We start from the raw sequence: 19,245 nt of genomic DNA, 5'->3' as shown, positions 1-19,245 counted from the left end.
TATCCATACGAGCTTTCTAACCCAGAATGCAAACGTGGAATCGTTTTGACCATCAATACTTCATCCGTTAAACGCCGTGGGCATGGTGTGCCAAATAGCGGTGTTCAAGGCCACCGTATGATTATACGCTTTTCGCCTACCCGTATAGCTAGCTTTCCTCGCCTCGCGAAATGTTATGTTAATCGGCTTGTTTAGTTTCTAGGATGTCCCTTGTTCCTTGCCATACTCCAAGCCTACGCAAGTCTTAGAAATCAGAAGTAATTTTTTTTAGTCACCCTTTTTTTCCCCAAAGTGTTTGTTGCGGGATTTGGTTTTACATCAATAGAATAAACCAACTAACACACCAATGAGTCAGCCCTCAGTTGGTTCTTAATTAGAAGGCGAACCCTTTTCCGGTTTGATTCAAGAATGGCTTGACTAGAGTTGGGATCTCCTAGACTCCTACCAGCAAAACACTTTCTAATCCCTACCAACTTCATCCAACACCGCACATCACACCATGACTGCGATCCATCATAAAAGTGAGACCCGCCATGAATAAGATGTGCGGTAACAGATCATGTTGGTAAGGGATGGGCACGTGTTTTGCAGGTAGGAAATCCATACTCGACTAATAAAAGGTGGGTCCATTTGGCACTAGCGAACCCATTAGCAAACTTTGAAAACACCCTAAAAATAGAGTTAAAAATTAAAAAAAAAATAAAAGGGTAAGATACATAGTACTAGTGGTGCAACTTGGTCGAGCTCAGCCCGAGCCCAAATCGATCCAGTCCAAAATTTTACACAGGTTGAGGTTGGATTTTCAGTCATCGAGTTGGGATCAAGCCCAAGAAGTTGGACTTTTTTATTTTTCAAAATATACTCGGGTGTAGCCCTAAGCTAGCCCAAGTTGGACCAACTATACATATTCATAATACATATGTATACATATGTAGATTATAGATAGATAGATATATACACATACATATTTGTATGTACATACATTTGTATATATATTTGCATAAATTAATTCATATATGTATAATTTTAGAGCAGGTTCATTAACCAACCCAAGCCTGAGCCCAACCCAAGTGCATCAAATTACAATGTGGGTTGGGCTCTAGTTGGGAAGATTGGGCTCGATCTGGGCTTGAGCCTTAATCTCAAAATTTAGGATAGTGACTAGGATGGATATCTCGTATCCGAATAGCTTGACCATAAACCAAACCCAACATGCCCGATTTGCACCCATACATAATACTACCCTATACTTTAAGACCCCCTTGAACTTTTAGATTCTCACAAAGACCCTCTTCTCCATTAAGTCGAACAGGTGAAGAACTTAATTTATCAAAATAGCCACTCAAGAAACTTCTATAAACTGAGGATTGCAAAAAAATAATAATAATAATAATAAGAAACTTCCATGAAAACCTGAAATTACAATAAACACATGTAGTTAATATCAACTAAACTAGTAGCAAGTGGAAATTAAAAAAATGCTAAAAAGTCATTGGAAAAAATAATGGTTTAGGGATTTAAAAAGGTTTAAATAGTCACATGCTAATATTGGGGGTCTCTTTTCAAATCCAAGGGAAAGTGAGATAACTACTATAGCTAATACTTTTTTATTCTTTGAGATTGGGTGGAAGATACATATATGAAAAAAATGCTTCTATTTTTTTCTTTTTATTTTTTTTTTTTTTGTAAAAAGCCAATAGTTAATCATTCATTGCACCAAATCATTCATTCGTATACAAGCCTAAGAAAATTAGGAAGAAAAAGATCAAGTGCAAGATCATTGCACTGTACAACCAAATTTAGCAATAGTATGAGTTGCACAATTGCCAATACAAGGGATGCGAGAGGTGAAAATATGAGAACTGTGCAAAATAGTCTTGCAATCAACAATGATTGTAAACAATCACCAAGGGATTTCAATGTGAGAATCCAACAGGAACTTAGTGATCTTATGTGTTTCCTTCTAATGCATCTATATATGTATATTTTTAGAGTGTGTTCATTGACCAGCCCGCGCCCAACTTGAGTGCATCAAGTTACAGTGCGGGTTGGGCTATGGTTGGAAAGATTGGGTTTGACCTCAAGCTCAGCTTGGGCTTAGGCCTAGGTTAACCATAAACCTAACCTAACCTGCCCGATTTGCACCCATACATAGTACTATCCTATACTTTAAGACCCCCCCTTAAACTTTTAGATTCAAACAAAGACCCTCTACTCCCTTAAGTCGAACGAGAGAAGTTAATTTACCAAAATACCACCCAAAAAACTTCTATAAATTGAGAATTGCCACAAAAAAACCAAGAAACTTCCATAAAACCTAGAATTACAATAAACACATGCAATTAATATTAACTAAACTAGTAACAAATGGAAATTGGAAAAAAAATATAAAAAGTCGTTGAAAAAGGGTGGCTTAGGGATTTAGAAAAATTTAAGTAGTCACATGAGAAAAATTTTCAAGGTTAACTAATAGGGGGTCTTTTTCAAATCAAAGGGAAAGTGAGGTAATGCTTTTTTCTTCTTTGACATTGGGTTAGCACATGAATGAAAAAAAAAATGCGCCTGAGAAAAGTAGGAAGAATCAAACCAAGTTCAAGATCGTTGCATTGTACATACAAACAAATTTAGCAATAGTATAAGCTGCACAATTGCTTATATGAGAGATATAGGAGACCTGAAAAGATGAGAAACTATGCAAAATGGCCTGCAATTAGCAATGGTTGTAAACAATCACCAAGGGATCTCAATGTGAGAATTGAGAATAGAATCCAATAGAACTTAGTGATCTTATGTGTGTTTCCTTCTAATACAATATGAGAAAGATGTAGAGACCATTCGAGCAACAAACCCTCACAAAATAACTCAAGATTCAAAAACCTCTAGGTTAACCAAGTTTTTATAATCGGATCAAACAAGGAACCGTTATGGGGACAAGTTCCCGGGTCGAACGGTCCGACTGTTTAATCCGGACATACGACCATTCTAACAAAAAAAAATTAAAAAATTAAAAATGACAAAAAAATGTTGTCTAAGTTGACGGTTTGACCACCTGGGTCAGCGATTCGCTAACCAAGTCAACGATTTTTGGGGTAAAATTGATAGGCTTTTCTGGTCTAATTGTTCAGTTCGGCCCCGTTTTGAAAACAATGGGTTCTATCACTTTGGTGTAAACTACCTGACCACAAGTAAAAAGCACCATGATGATCATGTAAGGCAATACCCAGACCTAAATAATGGACACCCTTGGCACTATCCATAGTGATTTTAATAAATGGAGCCAAAGGTGGTCTCCTATGCTGAAGGTGTGGGTTTGAAGATTGTGTTGAAAATAGTAGAAGAGTTAGATGTTCATGCTTCAAAGAGCGCATTGCGCTTACTTGTGAATTGGATGTTGAAAGCACCGACGATGGATTAATGTCAATATTATCCATAAATTTCTAACATTGTCCCTTCTAAAAATAATAGAACACTTGCTAAAGATACTAAGATTATCAAGTGGGCTGAAGCATTTTATTCTCGGTGTAAGTTCATAAGAATTCCAGAAGGATTTTCATAATTCCATGGCATATCCAGCTCCGAGAGAGCCAACTATGAATTCGATGTAGAAGCTAATTCACTTTGCGTTGAATGACAAGTGAAACACCCATGTAGTGTTAAGGTCCAAACAAAGCGGTTCCAATTTGAGTGGGGATGATATGGGATTTCAATCTCTAGTATTTGTTGAGCCATGGCCGAATCAAATATATGGAATTGACTGGGGCTATAACCCCACCAAAAATACCTAGCAATTGAGATAATTCTGGAATGCATAGCTTGAGGCAAAGTACGAGTGGACATGGAATAAGTAGAAAGGGATTAAATACTATGACTTAATTAGTATCTCCCTATCAGCGTATGATAGACAATGAGCCTTTCAAGTGGCTAGATTTTTTTATTCTTTAATTTGTCGATAAGAAAATGCCAAGTATTCAGTTAGATTAACTCCCATAATTGTGTAAGAGTAGCCTGTGTTCTTTGATGAACATTTCTACTAAAATAAATGAATGATTTTAAGAAATTAATTTCCTGACCAGAATAAGAACTTAATTCCAAAAAATTGAATTAAATGTTTCAAGTTCCCTTTCACTGCTTCTGCCAAAAACTAGAATGTCACTATCAATTACATCAAATGATTGAGGGCAAGGCACTCTTCGAAAGCTTAAATCCCTTTAGTGAACCATCTTCAACCTAAGTAAAAGCTTGTGACAAGGAATAAAGAGCTATAGAGATAATGGAGATAAAGGGCAACATTGTTGAAACCCCCGTTAGGTCTACATGATGAATCAAACTCCCCATTTAACAGTATGGCAATTAAGTAAAAATAAGCCCTACTAGCCTTGCATCATCCTTATGGAATGTCAATTGATGGGGCAATAATTTAATATGGCTTATTAGCGGAGGATTTGTTAAAAAAAAGTGAAATAATAAAAATAAATAACAGTAAACATACATTTTATGTTTGACATCACAATAATATAGTATAATACCATCATAATGAAGGATTGTAATGTTTAAATTATACGATATATAATCTAGAAGAAATGAGCAATGTAGATATTGTAATGTTTAAATTATATGTCAAGGCCAAACGAAGCATTTAAAAAATTAAAACAATGAAAATATCCTCGTCAGTCCCATGTTGCATAAAGGTCCACGCTAAAAACCTGAACAATTACAAATTTATAATATTAATTATTAATTTTAAACATTGAAAATGAGTAATGTTCATTTTAATAGAAACACTACATACCAATTAAATATGCTCAATGATGAACAACTTCTTCATTAGGTAGATTTAAGTTGTGTTCAATTTATTTTACCCCATAAAGCATCATGAGTTCATCTTCATAGTCATATAAAACATCCAATAACTCCCCAAAATCTTCAGGGGTTTGGTTTTCAATGAATCTGAAGCTTAATTCTAATAGTGGTGGTGGTAGTGTAAAATGCATGATAGAAAATATCCCTTGTTACTGAAAAATCATTATTTTTTTAATTGATAATAGATGTTTATTTTAGTATTATAATGATTCCAAAGAGATGCTTCTTCTTCTTTTGGCCTCTGCTAAAACTCAATCCACATTTTGTTAATATCACGGTCTTCTTCCATCAAAAGATCTATTAATTGTAAAGAATCATCTAAATTGTTATGAGAGAATAGATTTGTAATTTCTCTTTCCCACTTTGATCCAAGAGTATTGACAATAACATCAACTACGGCTTGAGAGGGTATATAGAAATCATATTCTCTTAATTGTGATGCATGTTGCATTTTTTATAAACAATTAAACTTAATTGGTTTGCCTTCGATGAACATTTCTTTATTTAATTCCCTTTTTAACCTTAATCACTAATTGATGACTTTTACAACGGTAAACTTTAGGCAATGGAGGTCTTATACTATTTAAATAAAAAAAAGAATAGAATAATTAAACAATAAGAGAATTAATAAATTGAATGTACAAATTATATAACTTAAGAAGACTATGACCTTTGGTACTAATAATAATTAGAATACATAATTTTGCAAAATATCCTGAAAAACCTCTTTATAAACATTATTGGGTAAAATCATCAGGGTCATCTTCTTTATTTTGTATTAATATTTTTAATCCAGATGGAAATGTTGCACGGGATATAACAACATATAGTTGTCTATGAGAAAACAAATGACCATTCTTTGTCACTGGGTGAGAGAACAATTCTTAGAATAAATACAATATTCACTACATTAGTCATCGTAATAATTTTGGCTTTAATGACTTTGTTTCCCAACAATAATAACGGGACCCCAATTTTCAATTCTAAGCGATGGTTTGGAAAGCAAGGAAAATTAAAAGAATGTAACAATTCTGGAGGATTCATCTCAACTTCATTATCATCACATTTAAAACCAAAGTATCAATACTCAGATATGTTAGCATATTTTTTGGTAACATAGATAGCATGATTGAGTTAGTCTCACAAGCATTCAATTTCTTGGAGCCAAAATACCACGTTGTTACAAATATGACTAATCTAAATTTCTATTCTAAAATGTGGATACATTGTATCAATAAGAAGCTTAACTCCATTTTTGTTGTCAATAAGAAATCTTCGAGGAATTTGAATCCATTCATTGTCATCATCAAGTAACTCAAGAGTTAAACATACCTCTTTAAATGTTGGAGCCGCATTAACCATTCTCAAGTCCTTAATTCATGTTTCTTCGTTTATTTTATAAAGAACTAAACGCAAATAATACCTTTCACTTGAAGTCGAATGTGCATAATGTAAACTCCCTATTGTTAGTCCTTCCCTTTTTTTTTCGTCCATTCATTCCTATTTTTATTCCACACCCATCTTAATGGAAATTCTGCATATGTTAAAGTTCTTGCATTTTCATACTTTCTATTTTTTTAACCATTTTGTTAACATACCATTTCTAACACTTGGGTGAGAAATAATTGAGGTGAGATTATCAGTATCAGAAAAGATGAATAATTGTTGATTTAGCAAATTATATTGCAAGTATTCAACTATAAGAGAATATTCATAGATTTCAATTTTAATTATTCTCCAACGTGAGTCAATTGATGAAATGTAATGACAATTACAACATTGTTTGACTTCATCAACCTTATATTGTGGCATTTTGCCTGTTATATAAGGTGCATTGTTATCTTCAATTACAACAGTTACACAGTCAGTGTTGTTATGGACGTACTCATATGAGTAATTAATTATCTTTTTTTATGCGCATTATTTAACATTAATGTGTATCATATCGTATTAATAGGTTATGATTGTATAGAATTACCCATTGATTTTCAACTTCAACTCCATTTATCATAATTTTTCTCTCATCATCTCTGCGTCAATAAATAACAAATCCACTATTATTTGTTGTTGTTTCATTACAAAATGGTTTTGGATAACCATTTGAACACTTCCCATTAATCATACATGGGCTATTCAGATTGTGTTTCCCACATTGATCATGTATTACATTGATTCATCATTTCATATAAGAGTGGATCTGTCTCTTTATCAAGCAATTCTACACATATTATTTTATCAATATCATTTGTTGAAACAGGCTTGTCTTTTTTTGCCAATTTAATAAGTATGTGAGAGTGGGGGAGACCTCATTTTTGAATTTAAACTACATGAATATCTATAATTAAAAATAAAATAAAAGTATATTACGAAAGTTATAATGTGATTCAAAATTTTGTATAAAAGACTCTAAGATAAAAAAAAATAGGTACCTACAACAACTTCCCCAAAAATTTTATCTTTCTTCAAATCTGAAAGCAATTGGTTTAATTTAATGTGAAAGACTAGCAACCAAATCAAACCTATCTTCTGCTTACTGTCATGGTATTTTTTTCAGTTCATTTTGGATCTTTACTCATTGACAAATTTTCATTGCATCTTGATACTGTTGTATCATATACCGTGGCCCACCTGTAAATGACGATGACAATACAAGTCTTCGGCCAACAATTGAAGCATCTTAATCACTTGTTATAGCAGCATCTTTTAAACCTTTATATAGATCAGAATACAAAATATCATGATTCGACATGACATAGTTCAACCGATTATGTTCAATTGATGCATATGAATCATCCACATATTGTTGAAACTTTGATGTAGTAAATGTTCTAAAAGAGTTGTTAAAAGGGCACAGTCTGAACCATTTGATCATTAATAACAATAAGTAATTCATAAACCAAAAAATAAATATATATTAGTAACTACTTACTATATTATTTATATAAAATAATAAAAATTATTAAATAATAAAAAAATTATTGATTGTTATTATTGATAATAACAATTTTGTTATTGATTGTTAATTAATAATTTTAAACCTTCTTTTACAACTTCTCTTTAGCAAAGCCCGTGCATCTCCCTACTAGTATGGTTTTAACTAAGAAGGGTCATTTTCGTACAATATTATGTGACATGCATACGGGCTAGAGTTGAAAATAAATACTGATTTATTAACCGGGTTTCACTTTTCGTAAAAGGCTAATCAATTTGGATTTCTACCATGGACCTACCGATAAAAACCCCTAAATTTACCAAGTGTGGTATGACGTGTTTATCCAATATATATAACACTTCTAAACCTAGAACATCTGTCTCTATCAAGTTCTGTTCAGCCCACCTCAAAATTCTTACCTCTACCGTACAAGTAGAATGAATCTGAACCATGCACCGTACTAAATTCATGAGAATAGGAATGCAGTTTTGGGGGGAGGGGGGTACTGGTCAATATTGCTAACTTTCGGTTGAAGATTCATTTTTAAAAAGACGTAGGTAATGTTTGATTAACAGCTGAATTGCTGAATTGAAAAACTTATTCCTTTTGTCTTTTAGTAAATAAGATTTTAAGAATGTTGTGTACTGTTTAATGACTGATATGAAGTTGGATAAATTAATATATCCTTGAAAACTTTAATATTTAATTATGTTATTAACTACAATACAAAGCAAGAAGTATTTGTCCAAAATCTTCAACTATTATAAAACAGCCCCCATACTTATGTCTTAATTTTTATTTCACCAATATATAGGTTTAAAGTGGGCTGTGTCATCCTTACACGGCATGACAGATTGGAGAGGGGGCCCGGCATGTGAGTTGGCACATAATTTTTTAATTAAGAAAAATATGAGGCATGGATGATTATAATAATATAATACTAGCGGAGGGGCCTTGCTTCGCAGGTGTTGGAATGGAACCATTGACCCGTTGACCCGGTCTCTGGCAAAAAATCATTGAATCGGTCAACGATTCATTGACTTGAGCGGTCGAACAATCGACCTGTTGACTTGTAAAATGGTTTTTGGCCATTTTTTATTTTTTTAATTGGGAACAACCGGTTCTGTTTTATCATAATCTTGGTCCTTGGCCAAAAATTGTTGAATCGGTCAATGACCCATTGACCCAGGCGGTCAAACCATTGACCTCTTCAATGGTTTTTGGTCGTTTCTTTATTTTTTTTTTAATTTTTGTTGTTAGAACGGGCCATCCGTTCGAACCGAACAGTCAAACCATTGACTCAAAAACCGGTGGCCAAAACAATTATGTTTTTAGGTCGTATGAGTCATACGCTCAAACGACATAACACGTATGAGACTGCTTAATGGACCTCACACGCTCAATGTTTTGCCTATAATTTTTGATGTCAGAACGGGTTGTCCGCTTTTTTATTTTTTATAATTGGGTACCGTTTAGGCAACCAGTTCCGTTTTACCCCAATCCCGGTCCTTGCCAAAACCCGTTGAATCGGTCAACGACCCATTGACCCGAATGGTCTAACCGTTAACCTGTTGACCCGTTCAATGTTTTTTGGCTATTTTTTTATTTTTTTAATGTTTGTTATCAGAACGGGCTGTTCGTTCGAACCGGACGACTGAACCATCAACCCGAAACCAGTGGCCATAACGGTTCCATTTTCTGGTCGTATGAGTCACACGCTTGAATGACATAACGTCATGGTTTTTTAAAATCAACCTGGAGACCAAACCGGTCAGGGGTCCGGTTACCGGGTCAAACGATCTGACAAAAATAAAATAAAACGGTCAAAAATGTTCGAACGGTATTTAATTTCATGCCTTTTGTGAATTATTTACAGTATTTATTTGTGGTATTTTTATTAATTACAGTATTTATTAAAATAAAATATTTATTAATTAATTATGATATTTAATTAATTTTAACAATAAAAAATAATTAAAATAGGTATTTAATTTCATGCCTTTTGTGAATTATATTGATTTGGTTTAATTTCGTGCCTTTTGGTTTAATTAATTTTGATATGTGAATTAATTTGGTTTAATATCATGCCTTTTGGTTTAATTTATTTTGATGTGAATTGATTTGGTTTAATTTCATGCCTTTTGTGATTTGAAGATTGTTAGGTATTTTTATTTCAAATTATTGTTGTTTGTAACTGTTCTTATTAACAAAATTTGATGATTGTTTAATATTGGGTTAAATTTGAATAATGTTATTACTAAATATTGGTTTAACGATATTTACTAACAATAATTTCAAACAAATTAGTATAGATTATCCTAAAATAGATTAAGATTTTTAGTTTATTCTTGTTAATAAATATCTTTTTCTAGCATTAATTATTTATTGAATTTAAAAATATGCGAAATTATAAATAATTATACTATTATTAGATAAACTTGTCATTAATTTTGTAATATGTTAAATTATTATTAATTTGAATATTATGGAATATATTATAATTATTTTAACAAAATTATGCCAATATATTAAATAATAAAAAGTATAGTTATTAATAAATATTGATCATTAAATATGAGTTACTATCTGTATATATACTAAAGTAGAAACATGTCACGTCATGGCCTAAGCTTTCTCCCTTACCCACTAAGAACTCTCAGACCCTCTTCGTTTTATCTTTCCTTCTCCCTCATGAAGCCCCTTCGTCACTCCCTTCTCCCTCATGAAGCCCCTTCATCATTCCCTTCCCCCTCTCTCGTTTTGACATCTGAGCATGTTTCATGCTTGGCCCATCCATCTTCCCTCTATGCTTATCCCTTTTGATATCCCTTCCTAAAACTATTCCTAAAATCTCTCTCATTCCTAAATTTTAAATATATACCGTTCTTTAATATAAAAGCCCCTATACCGCAATTAAATAATTAAGACATGGAACATAATTGCAGTATTGAAATAATTAAATCTTAAAACAGTTAAGACACATCCAATCATAGAAACCGGTCCATTTAACATGTTATATTAGTTAAATGGACCAGGTCATTTTTGACCCGTACTTTAGTATAAATCATCAGAGATCGGCTTCAGTCAGTGCAGCGTCTGTTCCAACAGCCTTTACATCCTTGCATTGAGAATATCTCCGTACTTATATGCTTTATTTCATGGGAAGATATTTCCAATACAAGACTGCGGCAGGTTGTTCAAAGGGTGTGAGAATGGACTTGCAATATCTGAAGCTTAGCTCAATTTCATATGTTGTTTTTTACTGTATCTAAATTTTATAGTCACGAATATAGGCCTAATGCTAATAATGGATTTCGTCACTATTAACCTATAATAACACCACTTATAACAGCAAACGAAATTTCTTAATTTATTTGTCAATTAACATGAATTAGCTCGATCTGTGAAATAATCAAGACCCACAAAATAAATTATGAAATATATTAAATATATGCATATAGATCATATTGGAAGCGTAGCCTATTGTGGGTAATACATCCATGATAAAATCAAATGGGATAGAGAATAATAAGTAATTAATGCATGATCATATCTATATCTGTACCATTTATGAAAATGAGGATGGTGATAATGTTGCATAAAAAATCCTGATTTTTCATTTTTCATTTTTCATTTTTCATTTTTACCCTTTGTTATGCTTTTTTATTTTTTTAATTTTATTTAATTAACGGTTAATACTTGTAATTAGATAAAGCAAATATAATAATAATAATAAGACTGTTGTGGAACCTATTCCTCGCCTTATTTGATCTTCTCCCGAAGCACCTACCTGACGAACTTTTTCATTGATTAGAGCCAATACTTATCAAGCATCGGATGGTTTGCCCAAACCACGAATTTAAATTGAAGGGAGGAATGCATTTTTTCAACCCCTCTTTTTTCATCATGAAACAATCAACTAAATGATTAAATGAAGTCTATTTTTCCTCCCTGATTTTTTCAATTGTCTCCGTTAACGTAATAAGTTGTATTGGATCATGAAATGCTCTTAGGTTCATTATATTGATTCAATTTAGGGTATTTTTTTTCTCTATAATCATTGGGCCAATCTGGTAATCTAACACCCTACCAACATAATACCATAGGGGTTGTACTTGTTAGGGTCGTAGGTGTTTGGAATGCATTTTGTTGGTAGGAGATATAGACTCATCTATATAAATCAGACAGATGTTCGATTCGAATCCGAATATAAATGAATCAGGACCAACCAATATCATGATGCTAGTCATTAGATATGCAAATAACGGCCCCACCATTAATTGACGTGCATAATGGCAGGAGGCAAAAAGCCAAATGACATTTTTCACACATGAAACGGAAACATAAATTCTAAAACCTTAATTCTCTCCTTTAAATCCATAGCTCTCTGCATAGTGTATATCTTATCCATTCCCCCTACTCTATAGTAGGAAAGAGGATATAGAAATGGTGTATCTCTTATGCTACACACCTTTCTCCTCAAAATGAAGAAAACAATATAAATTACAAAAAAACAAAGAAATACACAAATTTTACAAAAAAAAATATAGAAAATCATAAAATTTTCTATAACATACTAAAAATGAGAATTTTGCAATTGGTTTGGTCAAAACACCCTAATTTTACTTTCCAACTTTACCCTTAACTTTCTATTTTTCCCATTGCATATATTGTCATTGCAAAATAACTATGAAAAACATAAAATGAAGAAAACAATATAAATTACAAAAAATCAAAGAAATACATAGAAAATTTAGAAAAAAGAATATAGACAAGCATAGAAATTTCTGTACCTACCATACTAAAAAATGAGAATGTTGCAATTGGTTTGGTCAAAACACCCTGATTTTATTTTCCAACTTTACCCTCAACTTTCTATTTTTCCCATTGTAAATATGTTATTGCAAAATCATTGTGAAAAACACAAAAAATGAAGAAAATAATATAAATTACAAAAAAAACAAAGAAATAGAGAGAAATTTACAAAAAATATAAAAATCATAAAAATGGAAGAAAATACATAAATTATAAAAAAAAATAAAGAAAAACCATAAATTATAGAATAAAATAAAATTTTATACCTACTGCCATATATAAAAATGAGATTGATTCAGTTAGTGTGGTCAAAAGACCCTAATTTTTCATACTAATTCTATCCCTTAGTTTTTTGGTTATTCTGACATGTCCCAATTCTATGAGGGTGCATGATAGTTGTTTGCAAAAAAAAAAAAAACATTGTCTTTTCTAAAAATAAATTGTGTGGGTTAAGTACTTAGGTTTGGGTTGAGCTTCAACCCAACCCACGTGACCCATCAACCCACTAAAGACCCATTTTGGGTTCAACCCAAACCTACTAGAACCCAACCCAACCTGCCCAACCCATTAATTTTCACATAATACATAAATTCTAGAAAAATATAATATAAAAATGCATAATATATAAATAAGGATATAAAAAGTAGGAAATAAAGTAAATTAAAGAAAAATAAAAATTACAAAATAATTATAAAAACACAAAAAAGAAGAAAATAATATAAATTACAAAAAAACAAAGAAATACTAAAAATTTACAAAAATGTAGAAAATCATAAGAATCGATGAAAATAACAAAAAAAAACAAAGAAAACCATAAATTACAAAAAAAATAAAATATAGAAATTTCATTCCATGGGCCCTAAACATGTTTTGGAATTAGGCCTAGGTCTTATAAGTGACGTTCAAAGAATCGTTACGTATTGGCCCGTATCGATTGATACGTATTGTATCGGGAGCACCCCGATACGCTCCTGCAGAGTGTTTATCGGGGTTTTGACCAGTTAAGGGGGTGGAGGAACCTTAAACTGGCCCCCCTGAACCGGATTTGAAAAAAAAATCTTGCCCGATATGCCCCTATCGACGTATCAGGCGTATCGATATTTAGAACCTTGCTTATAAGGGCATTTGGCCATTAGGGCTGTATATTATCATGTGTATGGTTGTTAAGTAGGGCCTACAACTCATGTCCTCAGTTGTATGCAACGTTGTGACACATTATGAATTGTTTGATTGTTTTATTCTTGGATAGATGTGCGGAGGTGTTCAACATGCGTAAAAGGTGTTTGCATACATGTTACTTTAGTGGTTGGTTGATAAATTTTGCTTCCAACTAATTTCTTTATCTCCTCTTAGTTAAAACGTAAGAAGAAAATGTTTTTAGGCTTAAATGTAAGTCATTTAATAGTCATCTTAGATAATGACTTCTACTATTCAATGGTTATTTGTATAAATTAACATAATAGTTTTGTTTACTTCTAACCATTGATAGTAATTATTTTCATAGGTTTTAGGTGATTATAAAACAAAAGATCGGATAAGAGTGGCATCTCCTATTTTCCATAAATTTTGTGTTTCATTGGGATGAATAGTACCCATATATAATGTTGTCGAATGTAATTTTATCATTGATTTGGCGCATTAATGTTTCAATCTGATGCATTTGCAACCAACATTATATGTATATTATAAAATTTAGATATTGACATTTTGTGAGGATAATATTTTTTATGTATTAAATAATTGTCTTAGGACTTGAACAGTATGTGAAGTTTCATCTATGCCTGAGATATAAAAGTATAGTTATACATCACCGTCAATATCAAATACCCCGTGCATCGCACGGGCCATTCCACTAGTATATACTAAATAGAAGGATGCCACCATGTCATGGTCTTAGCTTTCTCTTATACTCTAACAGAGAATTCTCAGCCCTCTTCCTTTAAGCTAAGCTTCAGTGAACACAAGTCTATGCTCACACCTTTCAAACAGCCTCCTACAGCCTTACATTGGGAATATCTTCCCATGAAATAAAGTATATAAGTACAGAGATATTCCCAATACAAGGTTGTAAAGGTTATTAGAATGGACGTTGCACTGACTGAAGCCGATCCCTATGAAATTGGGAGGCGTGTAGTGTGGCCTTTGGGATTTAGCTGGGTGGAACTTTTATAAAGAGAACGGAACCAAATATACTAATTAACCAGTTGGTCATGAGTTGGGGCTTGAATCCAAGACATAACATGAGGCTCAGTTTGGAAAGAGTACAAATACAAATACAAATATGTCGGAGTATAAACCTTCTATTTTGTTATTTTGTATGTATGTATTTGTACCGTTTCCAAACTGAGCCTTGATTGGGGCTTGAAGGCAACACACTTGAAACTGTTTCTTGCACCTCAGTGTATAATATGATATGAGACTACTTATTTATCAATCATGAGTGAATATATCAATGCCAATGTTTTGTATAATTGTCCCATCTGGAGGGCTTTTAGGTGGCAGCATCTAGTTATGTAATGTGGGTCAGTGAAAGCACATCAATCAAATGGGCCCTCAATTTAGCCGAAGACAGGAGGATGTTGCATATCTGTGCGTGCAATCCACCTGCGATGATATAGGTGATATTTTGTATCATTGTCGATTCTTTCGATAAGATTTCTCAACAATCAGAAAAAAAATGATTGTTTGGTACCATTGGTGCCATGTCATTCAATTTCTCAGAAATTGGCGATGAATTTATTTGATAGTGATTTTTATTTTATGGGAACTATGTTGTTATCCACATCATATGCCACGCCATCAAAAAATAGGAATAGGATTGAAAAGAGGGAGTGAGGAACCACTGAAAATGGTAATTCCTCTTTTAGGCCCAATTTTAGTGCAAGATTATTATATATTCAGTCTATAGATATCAGGAAGATAGAAGGTTGGAAGGGATGAGGATCATGGATGAGACGAATATATAAAATAACATTAGGGAATGATATCGAAAACATATGATCTCGGAAAAGACACAGCCAATCAATTGGCATGACCAATATAGAGTAGGTAAGAGAGAAAAGCATTTTCCATTGACAACAACCAGTGAGAGAGAGCTAAGAAAAGCAATTTGGTTGCTGATCATTTTGACTTAGAAACCAGAAAGAAAGCGTCAGCATCCGGATTGAGAAAAGAAACCTTCATTTGTGCGTTTTAAAAGGATGAGGATAAAATGATCGTGGCCTTAGATTGAGTACTCTGTACTCACAAGATCGTGCACATACCGTTTATACAGTCATTTGCAGCCTTAGATTGAGAATATCTCTCTATGAAAAAAATACAAAGTAGATAGATATTCCCGATCCTGGCCAAGCAATGGGTGATAAAACTAAGAATACGCCTGGAGGAACGTGTGTCGATTTTTACAGGAGCAGAGAGGTATGAAGAAGGCAGGGAGCTCTTCACTTTCCTTTTCAACTGATAAGAGAACAATCCAACTCATTGGTGCAGCCCACACAGCGCAGCATGCATATTATTGGTATTCGATCATATGTGGGCCTCGCTGATTGGTTGCTAAGTTTCTTGACAAGTTGGAATTCATCAGATTTCATACTTTGGATGTGCGTCTTTCATCCTGTCATCCATGTTACCAAAACTGCTTTCCTGTTTATAACATGCGCTGATGGGGCCCTGGTTAAAGGATCGCATTGAGTTGAGTTGGTAAGGTTATAAATAGGGTTTCTACCAGATTAGGGCAACTTTTTGCCTTTAATATATAATATCTTTATAAAATAACTTTTTTTTTTTTTTAAATACCAAGGAAGGGCAATGATGATGTTCATTGTCTTCCCCTGCCTTTCGTTCTTTACTCTCTCATTTTTTCACACTCAAAAACCCAAACAAAAAAAAGGACGGAAAACCGGAAATCAGTAACGATAAACTAGAAACGGATGAAAAAATTGTTTCACCAACCTTCTATTTGGTGCGAGTCGTGCCAAACTGAGACAAAGCCTTTAACGGCGGTATTGCCCCTTTGCGGCTTACCATGGTCTAGTAAACCAAGTTATCCTCGCAGATCTGCAAAAGAACAGCCGTCGTGACTTCTTTTTGTCTCTATGTCCTACTTCCATGATCTCTACCAATATGAGAATGCTGCCTTCATCAACCAAAGCGGTTTTCGCATCCGGTACAGAAACACAGTGACGGTGCCATTTCCTGCGAGAACTGCTGTTAATGCGTCGACCAACTCGGACTTTGTTCTCCTTCACCGAACACAGCGAATAAAGAGCCATTAATGCGTCCTTTTTCCCATGAGAACCGCCATTAATGCGTCCTTTTTCCAAAAAAAATTACCTTAATTTTGTTATTTTATAAAATTATTCTAATCAAATTCAGACAATATTTGAATTCGAATCCAATTAGAAAATCTGATATCCGAATTTGATTCGATATCTGACAAATATTGAAAATTAATATTCAAATTCAAAATTGAATTAGATTAAATATTTAAATCGATTCAAATTTGATTAATTTATTATTTTAGGTAATTAATAAATATATAAATAAATACTTTATTTATATAATTTAATTATCATATATATAAATTATATAAAACATTTAAATATTTTATATAAGAATTGAATAATCAGTTGAATTCGGATATTTATCAAATCGAATTAGGTCATATCCGAATTCAAACTCGATTAGCTATTCCATATGAATAGGATATCCAATGACTGATTAGATATTCAAATTATCCGAATTTGGTTCGATAATGTCGAATCTTGAATTCAACATCATATTTCGAATACCATTGACACCCCTAGTTATAAATTAAAGGAGTAACAAGGGCTAGAGATAGACTAGAAAGGGCACATGTTGAAGTAGGGGTATCAATGGATCAGGTTTAGACCATGTCCATTTGTAATGGATTTATATTGGACTGAGTCGGATTGAACCAATGTTCGATCCATTGACATAAGAAAAGAGTACAAGTGTCAATGGACTAGGATTGAGTTGGATCCAATGTAAATTAAAACAAATCTAAACAGTTTGGACTAGGGGTGAGCATGAGTCTGTTTGGTTCAGTTCCATAGCAGAACCTAGAACCTACCTTGTAGGGATCGGTTCCAAGTTTTTCGAACTGGAATTGACCCTGTAAAGGTTGGTTCTAGGGTCTACCCGTGGAACCTGTTCTTTCTTTACTCTCCCTTTTCAAAACCAAAAAAAAAAAAAACATTTTCTTTAAAAACTTGACTTTCAATAAATATAATATATAGTTTAAAATTTATATTATCTTTATTGACTTTATTGATTAAATTGAGTAACTCAATTTGTAGATTATCATTATATGGTTCAAAACTTATAATTCAAATTTAAGTTTTGTAAATATTACCTTTCATATTACTTATTGTATATATTCAAATATTAAAATGAAAACAAATGATCAAATCACTTAAGTAATTCAATGGTCAAGTAAGACCATGGTCTTCGTAACCATGAGTGCTTAGATTCAAATCATCACATCCCCAAAAGTATTTTGGAGTTTATTTCAAGGCAAGTTGAATTTCCAAGACAGGTTCCACTAAGGTCGGTTCCACCAAGGCCATTCAAGACTGGTCATTGGATCAGTTCAAGTAGGGTCAACTCCTAGACCCTGGAATCATCTTGGGTGGGGGTCGATTCCAAGAATTTGGAACCGGACCCTATCTTATAACAGATTGGATAGGGTTGGTTTGATGTCAGTTTCAATTGGTTATGGGTAAAACCTACCCATTTATTCACCCCTAATTTGGTTTGGACTGTCTAAACATTGAGTTGGACCAGTCCAAAAGGTTCAAAGTATTCATCAAATTGGACTGAACCTAGTCGATCTTCAATCAACTCATACTAAACTAGATGGGATTGGATCAATATCCAGTACATTAACAACCCTATAAAAAATGATTTGAACACTCATGTTATGGATATGACATTAAATAGAAAGAAATGGAGAAACAGGATTCAGCCGATGAATTTCAATTGGGTGGGGTTGGGTTGGAATTCTGTAAAAATTTGAATTGATTAGGCTCACGGTACAACCATTTGCCTCGCATCTAGTCTAACATTGTTTTTATCTCAAGGTGATTGGACCAATTTAATGGGGCGAGATACCGATTCTCTATTTCTGAATGTACAAAATTATGGAGGCCCAGGCTCTTTAATGTAGTCTACAACCTTGGTGAGCCTAATCTTAGCACCAATCAAGTTTTTTGACTAGGCTAGGCTGTGCTTGATTTTGGGCTTTGGATTGGGCCTAACAACAGACTTTGATGTTTATCCAATGTATTCGAATCGCTGTTGTTCAGTCGGTTGAATCGCTCGACTTGGGAATCATTCAGGCAATTGGTTTTGTTTTACCTTAAATTTGGTCCTTGGCAAAAAACCATTAAATTGATTAACGATTTATTGATTTGGACAGTCAAACCGTTGATCTGTTTGATCCATTCAACGGTTTTAGTCATTTTTATTTCAATTTTATTGTCAAAACGGACTGTCCATTCAAATCAAATGATTGAACTATTAACCCAAAAACTAATGGCTAGAACGATTCTGATTCTGAGTCATTTTTTTAAAACATTGCATTTATTTATGCCCAGCTCTTCCCAATTCCATCCCAA

The sequence above is a fragment of the Nelumbo nucifera genome, chromosome 3 (genome assembly GCF_055504915.1).
Source record: "Nelumbo nucifera cultivar China Antique chromosome 3, China Antique-T2T, whole genome shotgun sequence".
Lineage (NCBI taxonomy): Eukaryota > Viridiplantae > Streptophyta > Magnoliopsida > Proteales > Nelumbonaceae > Nelumbo > Nelumbo nucifera.
Note: the sequence above shows the minus strand (reverse complement) of the source record.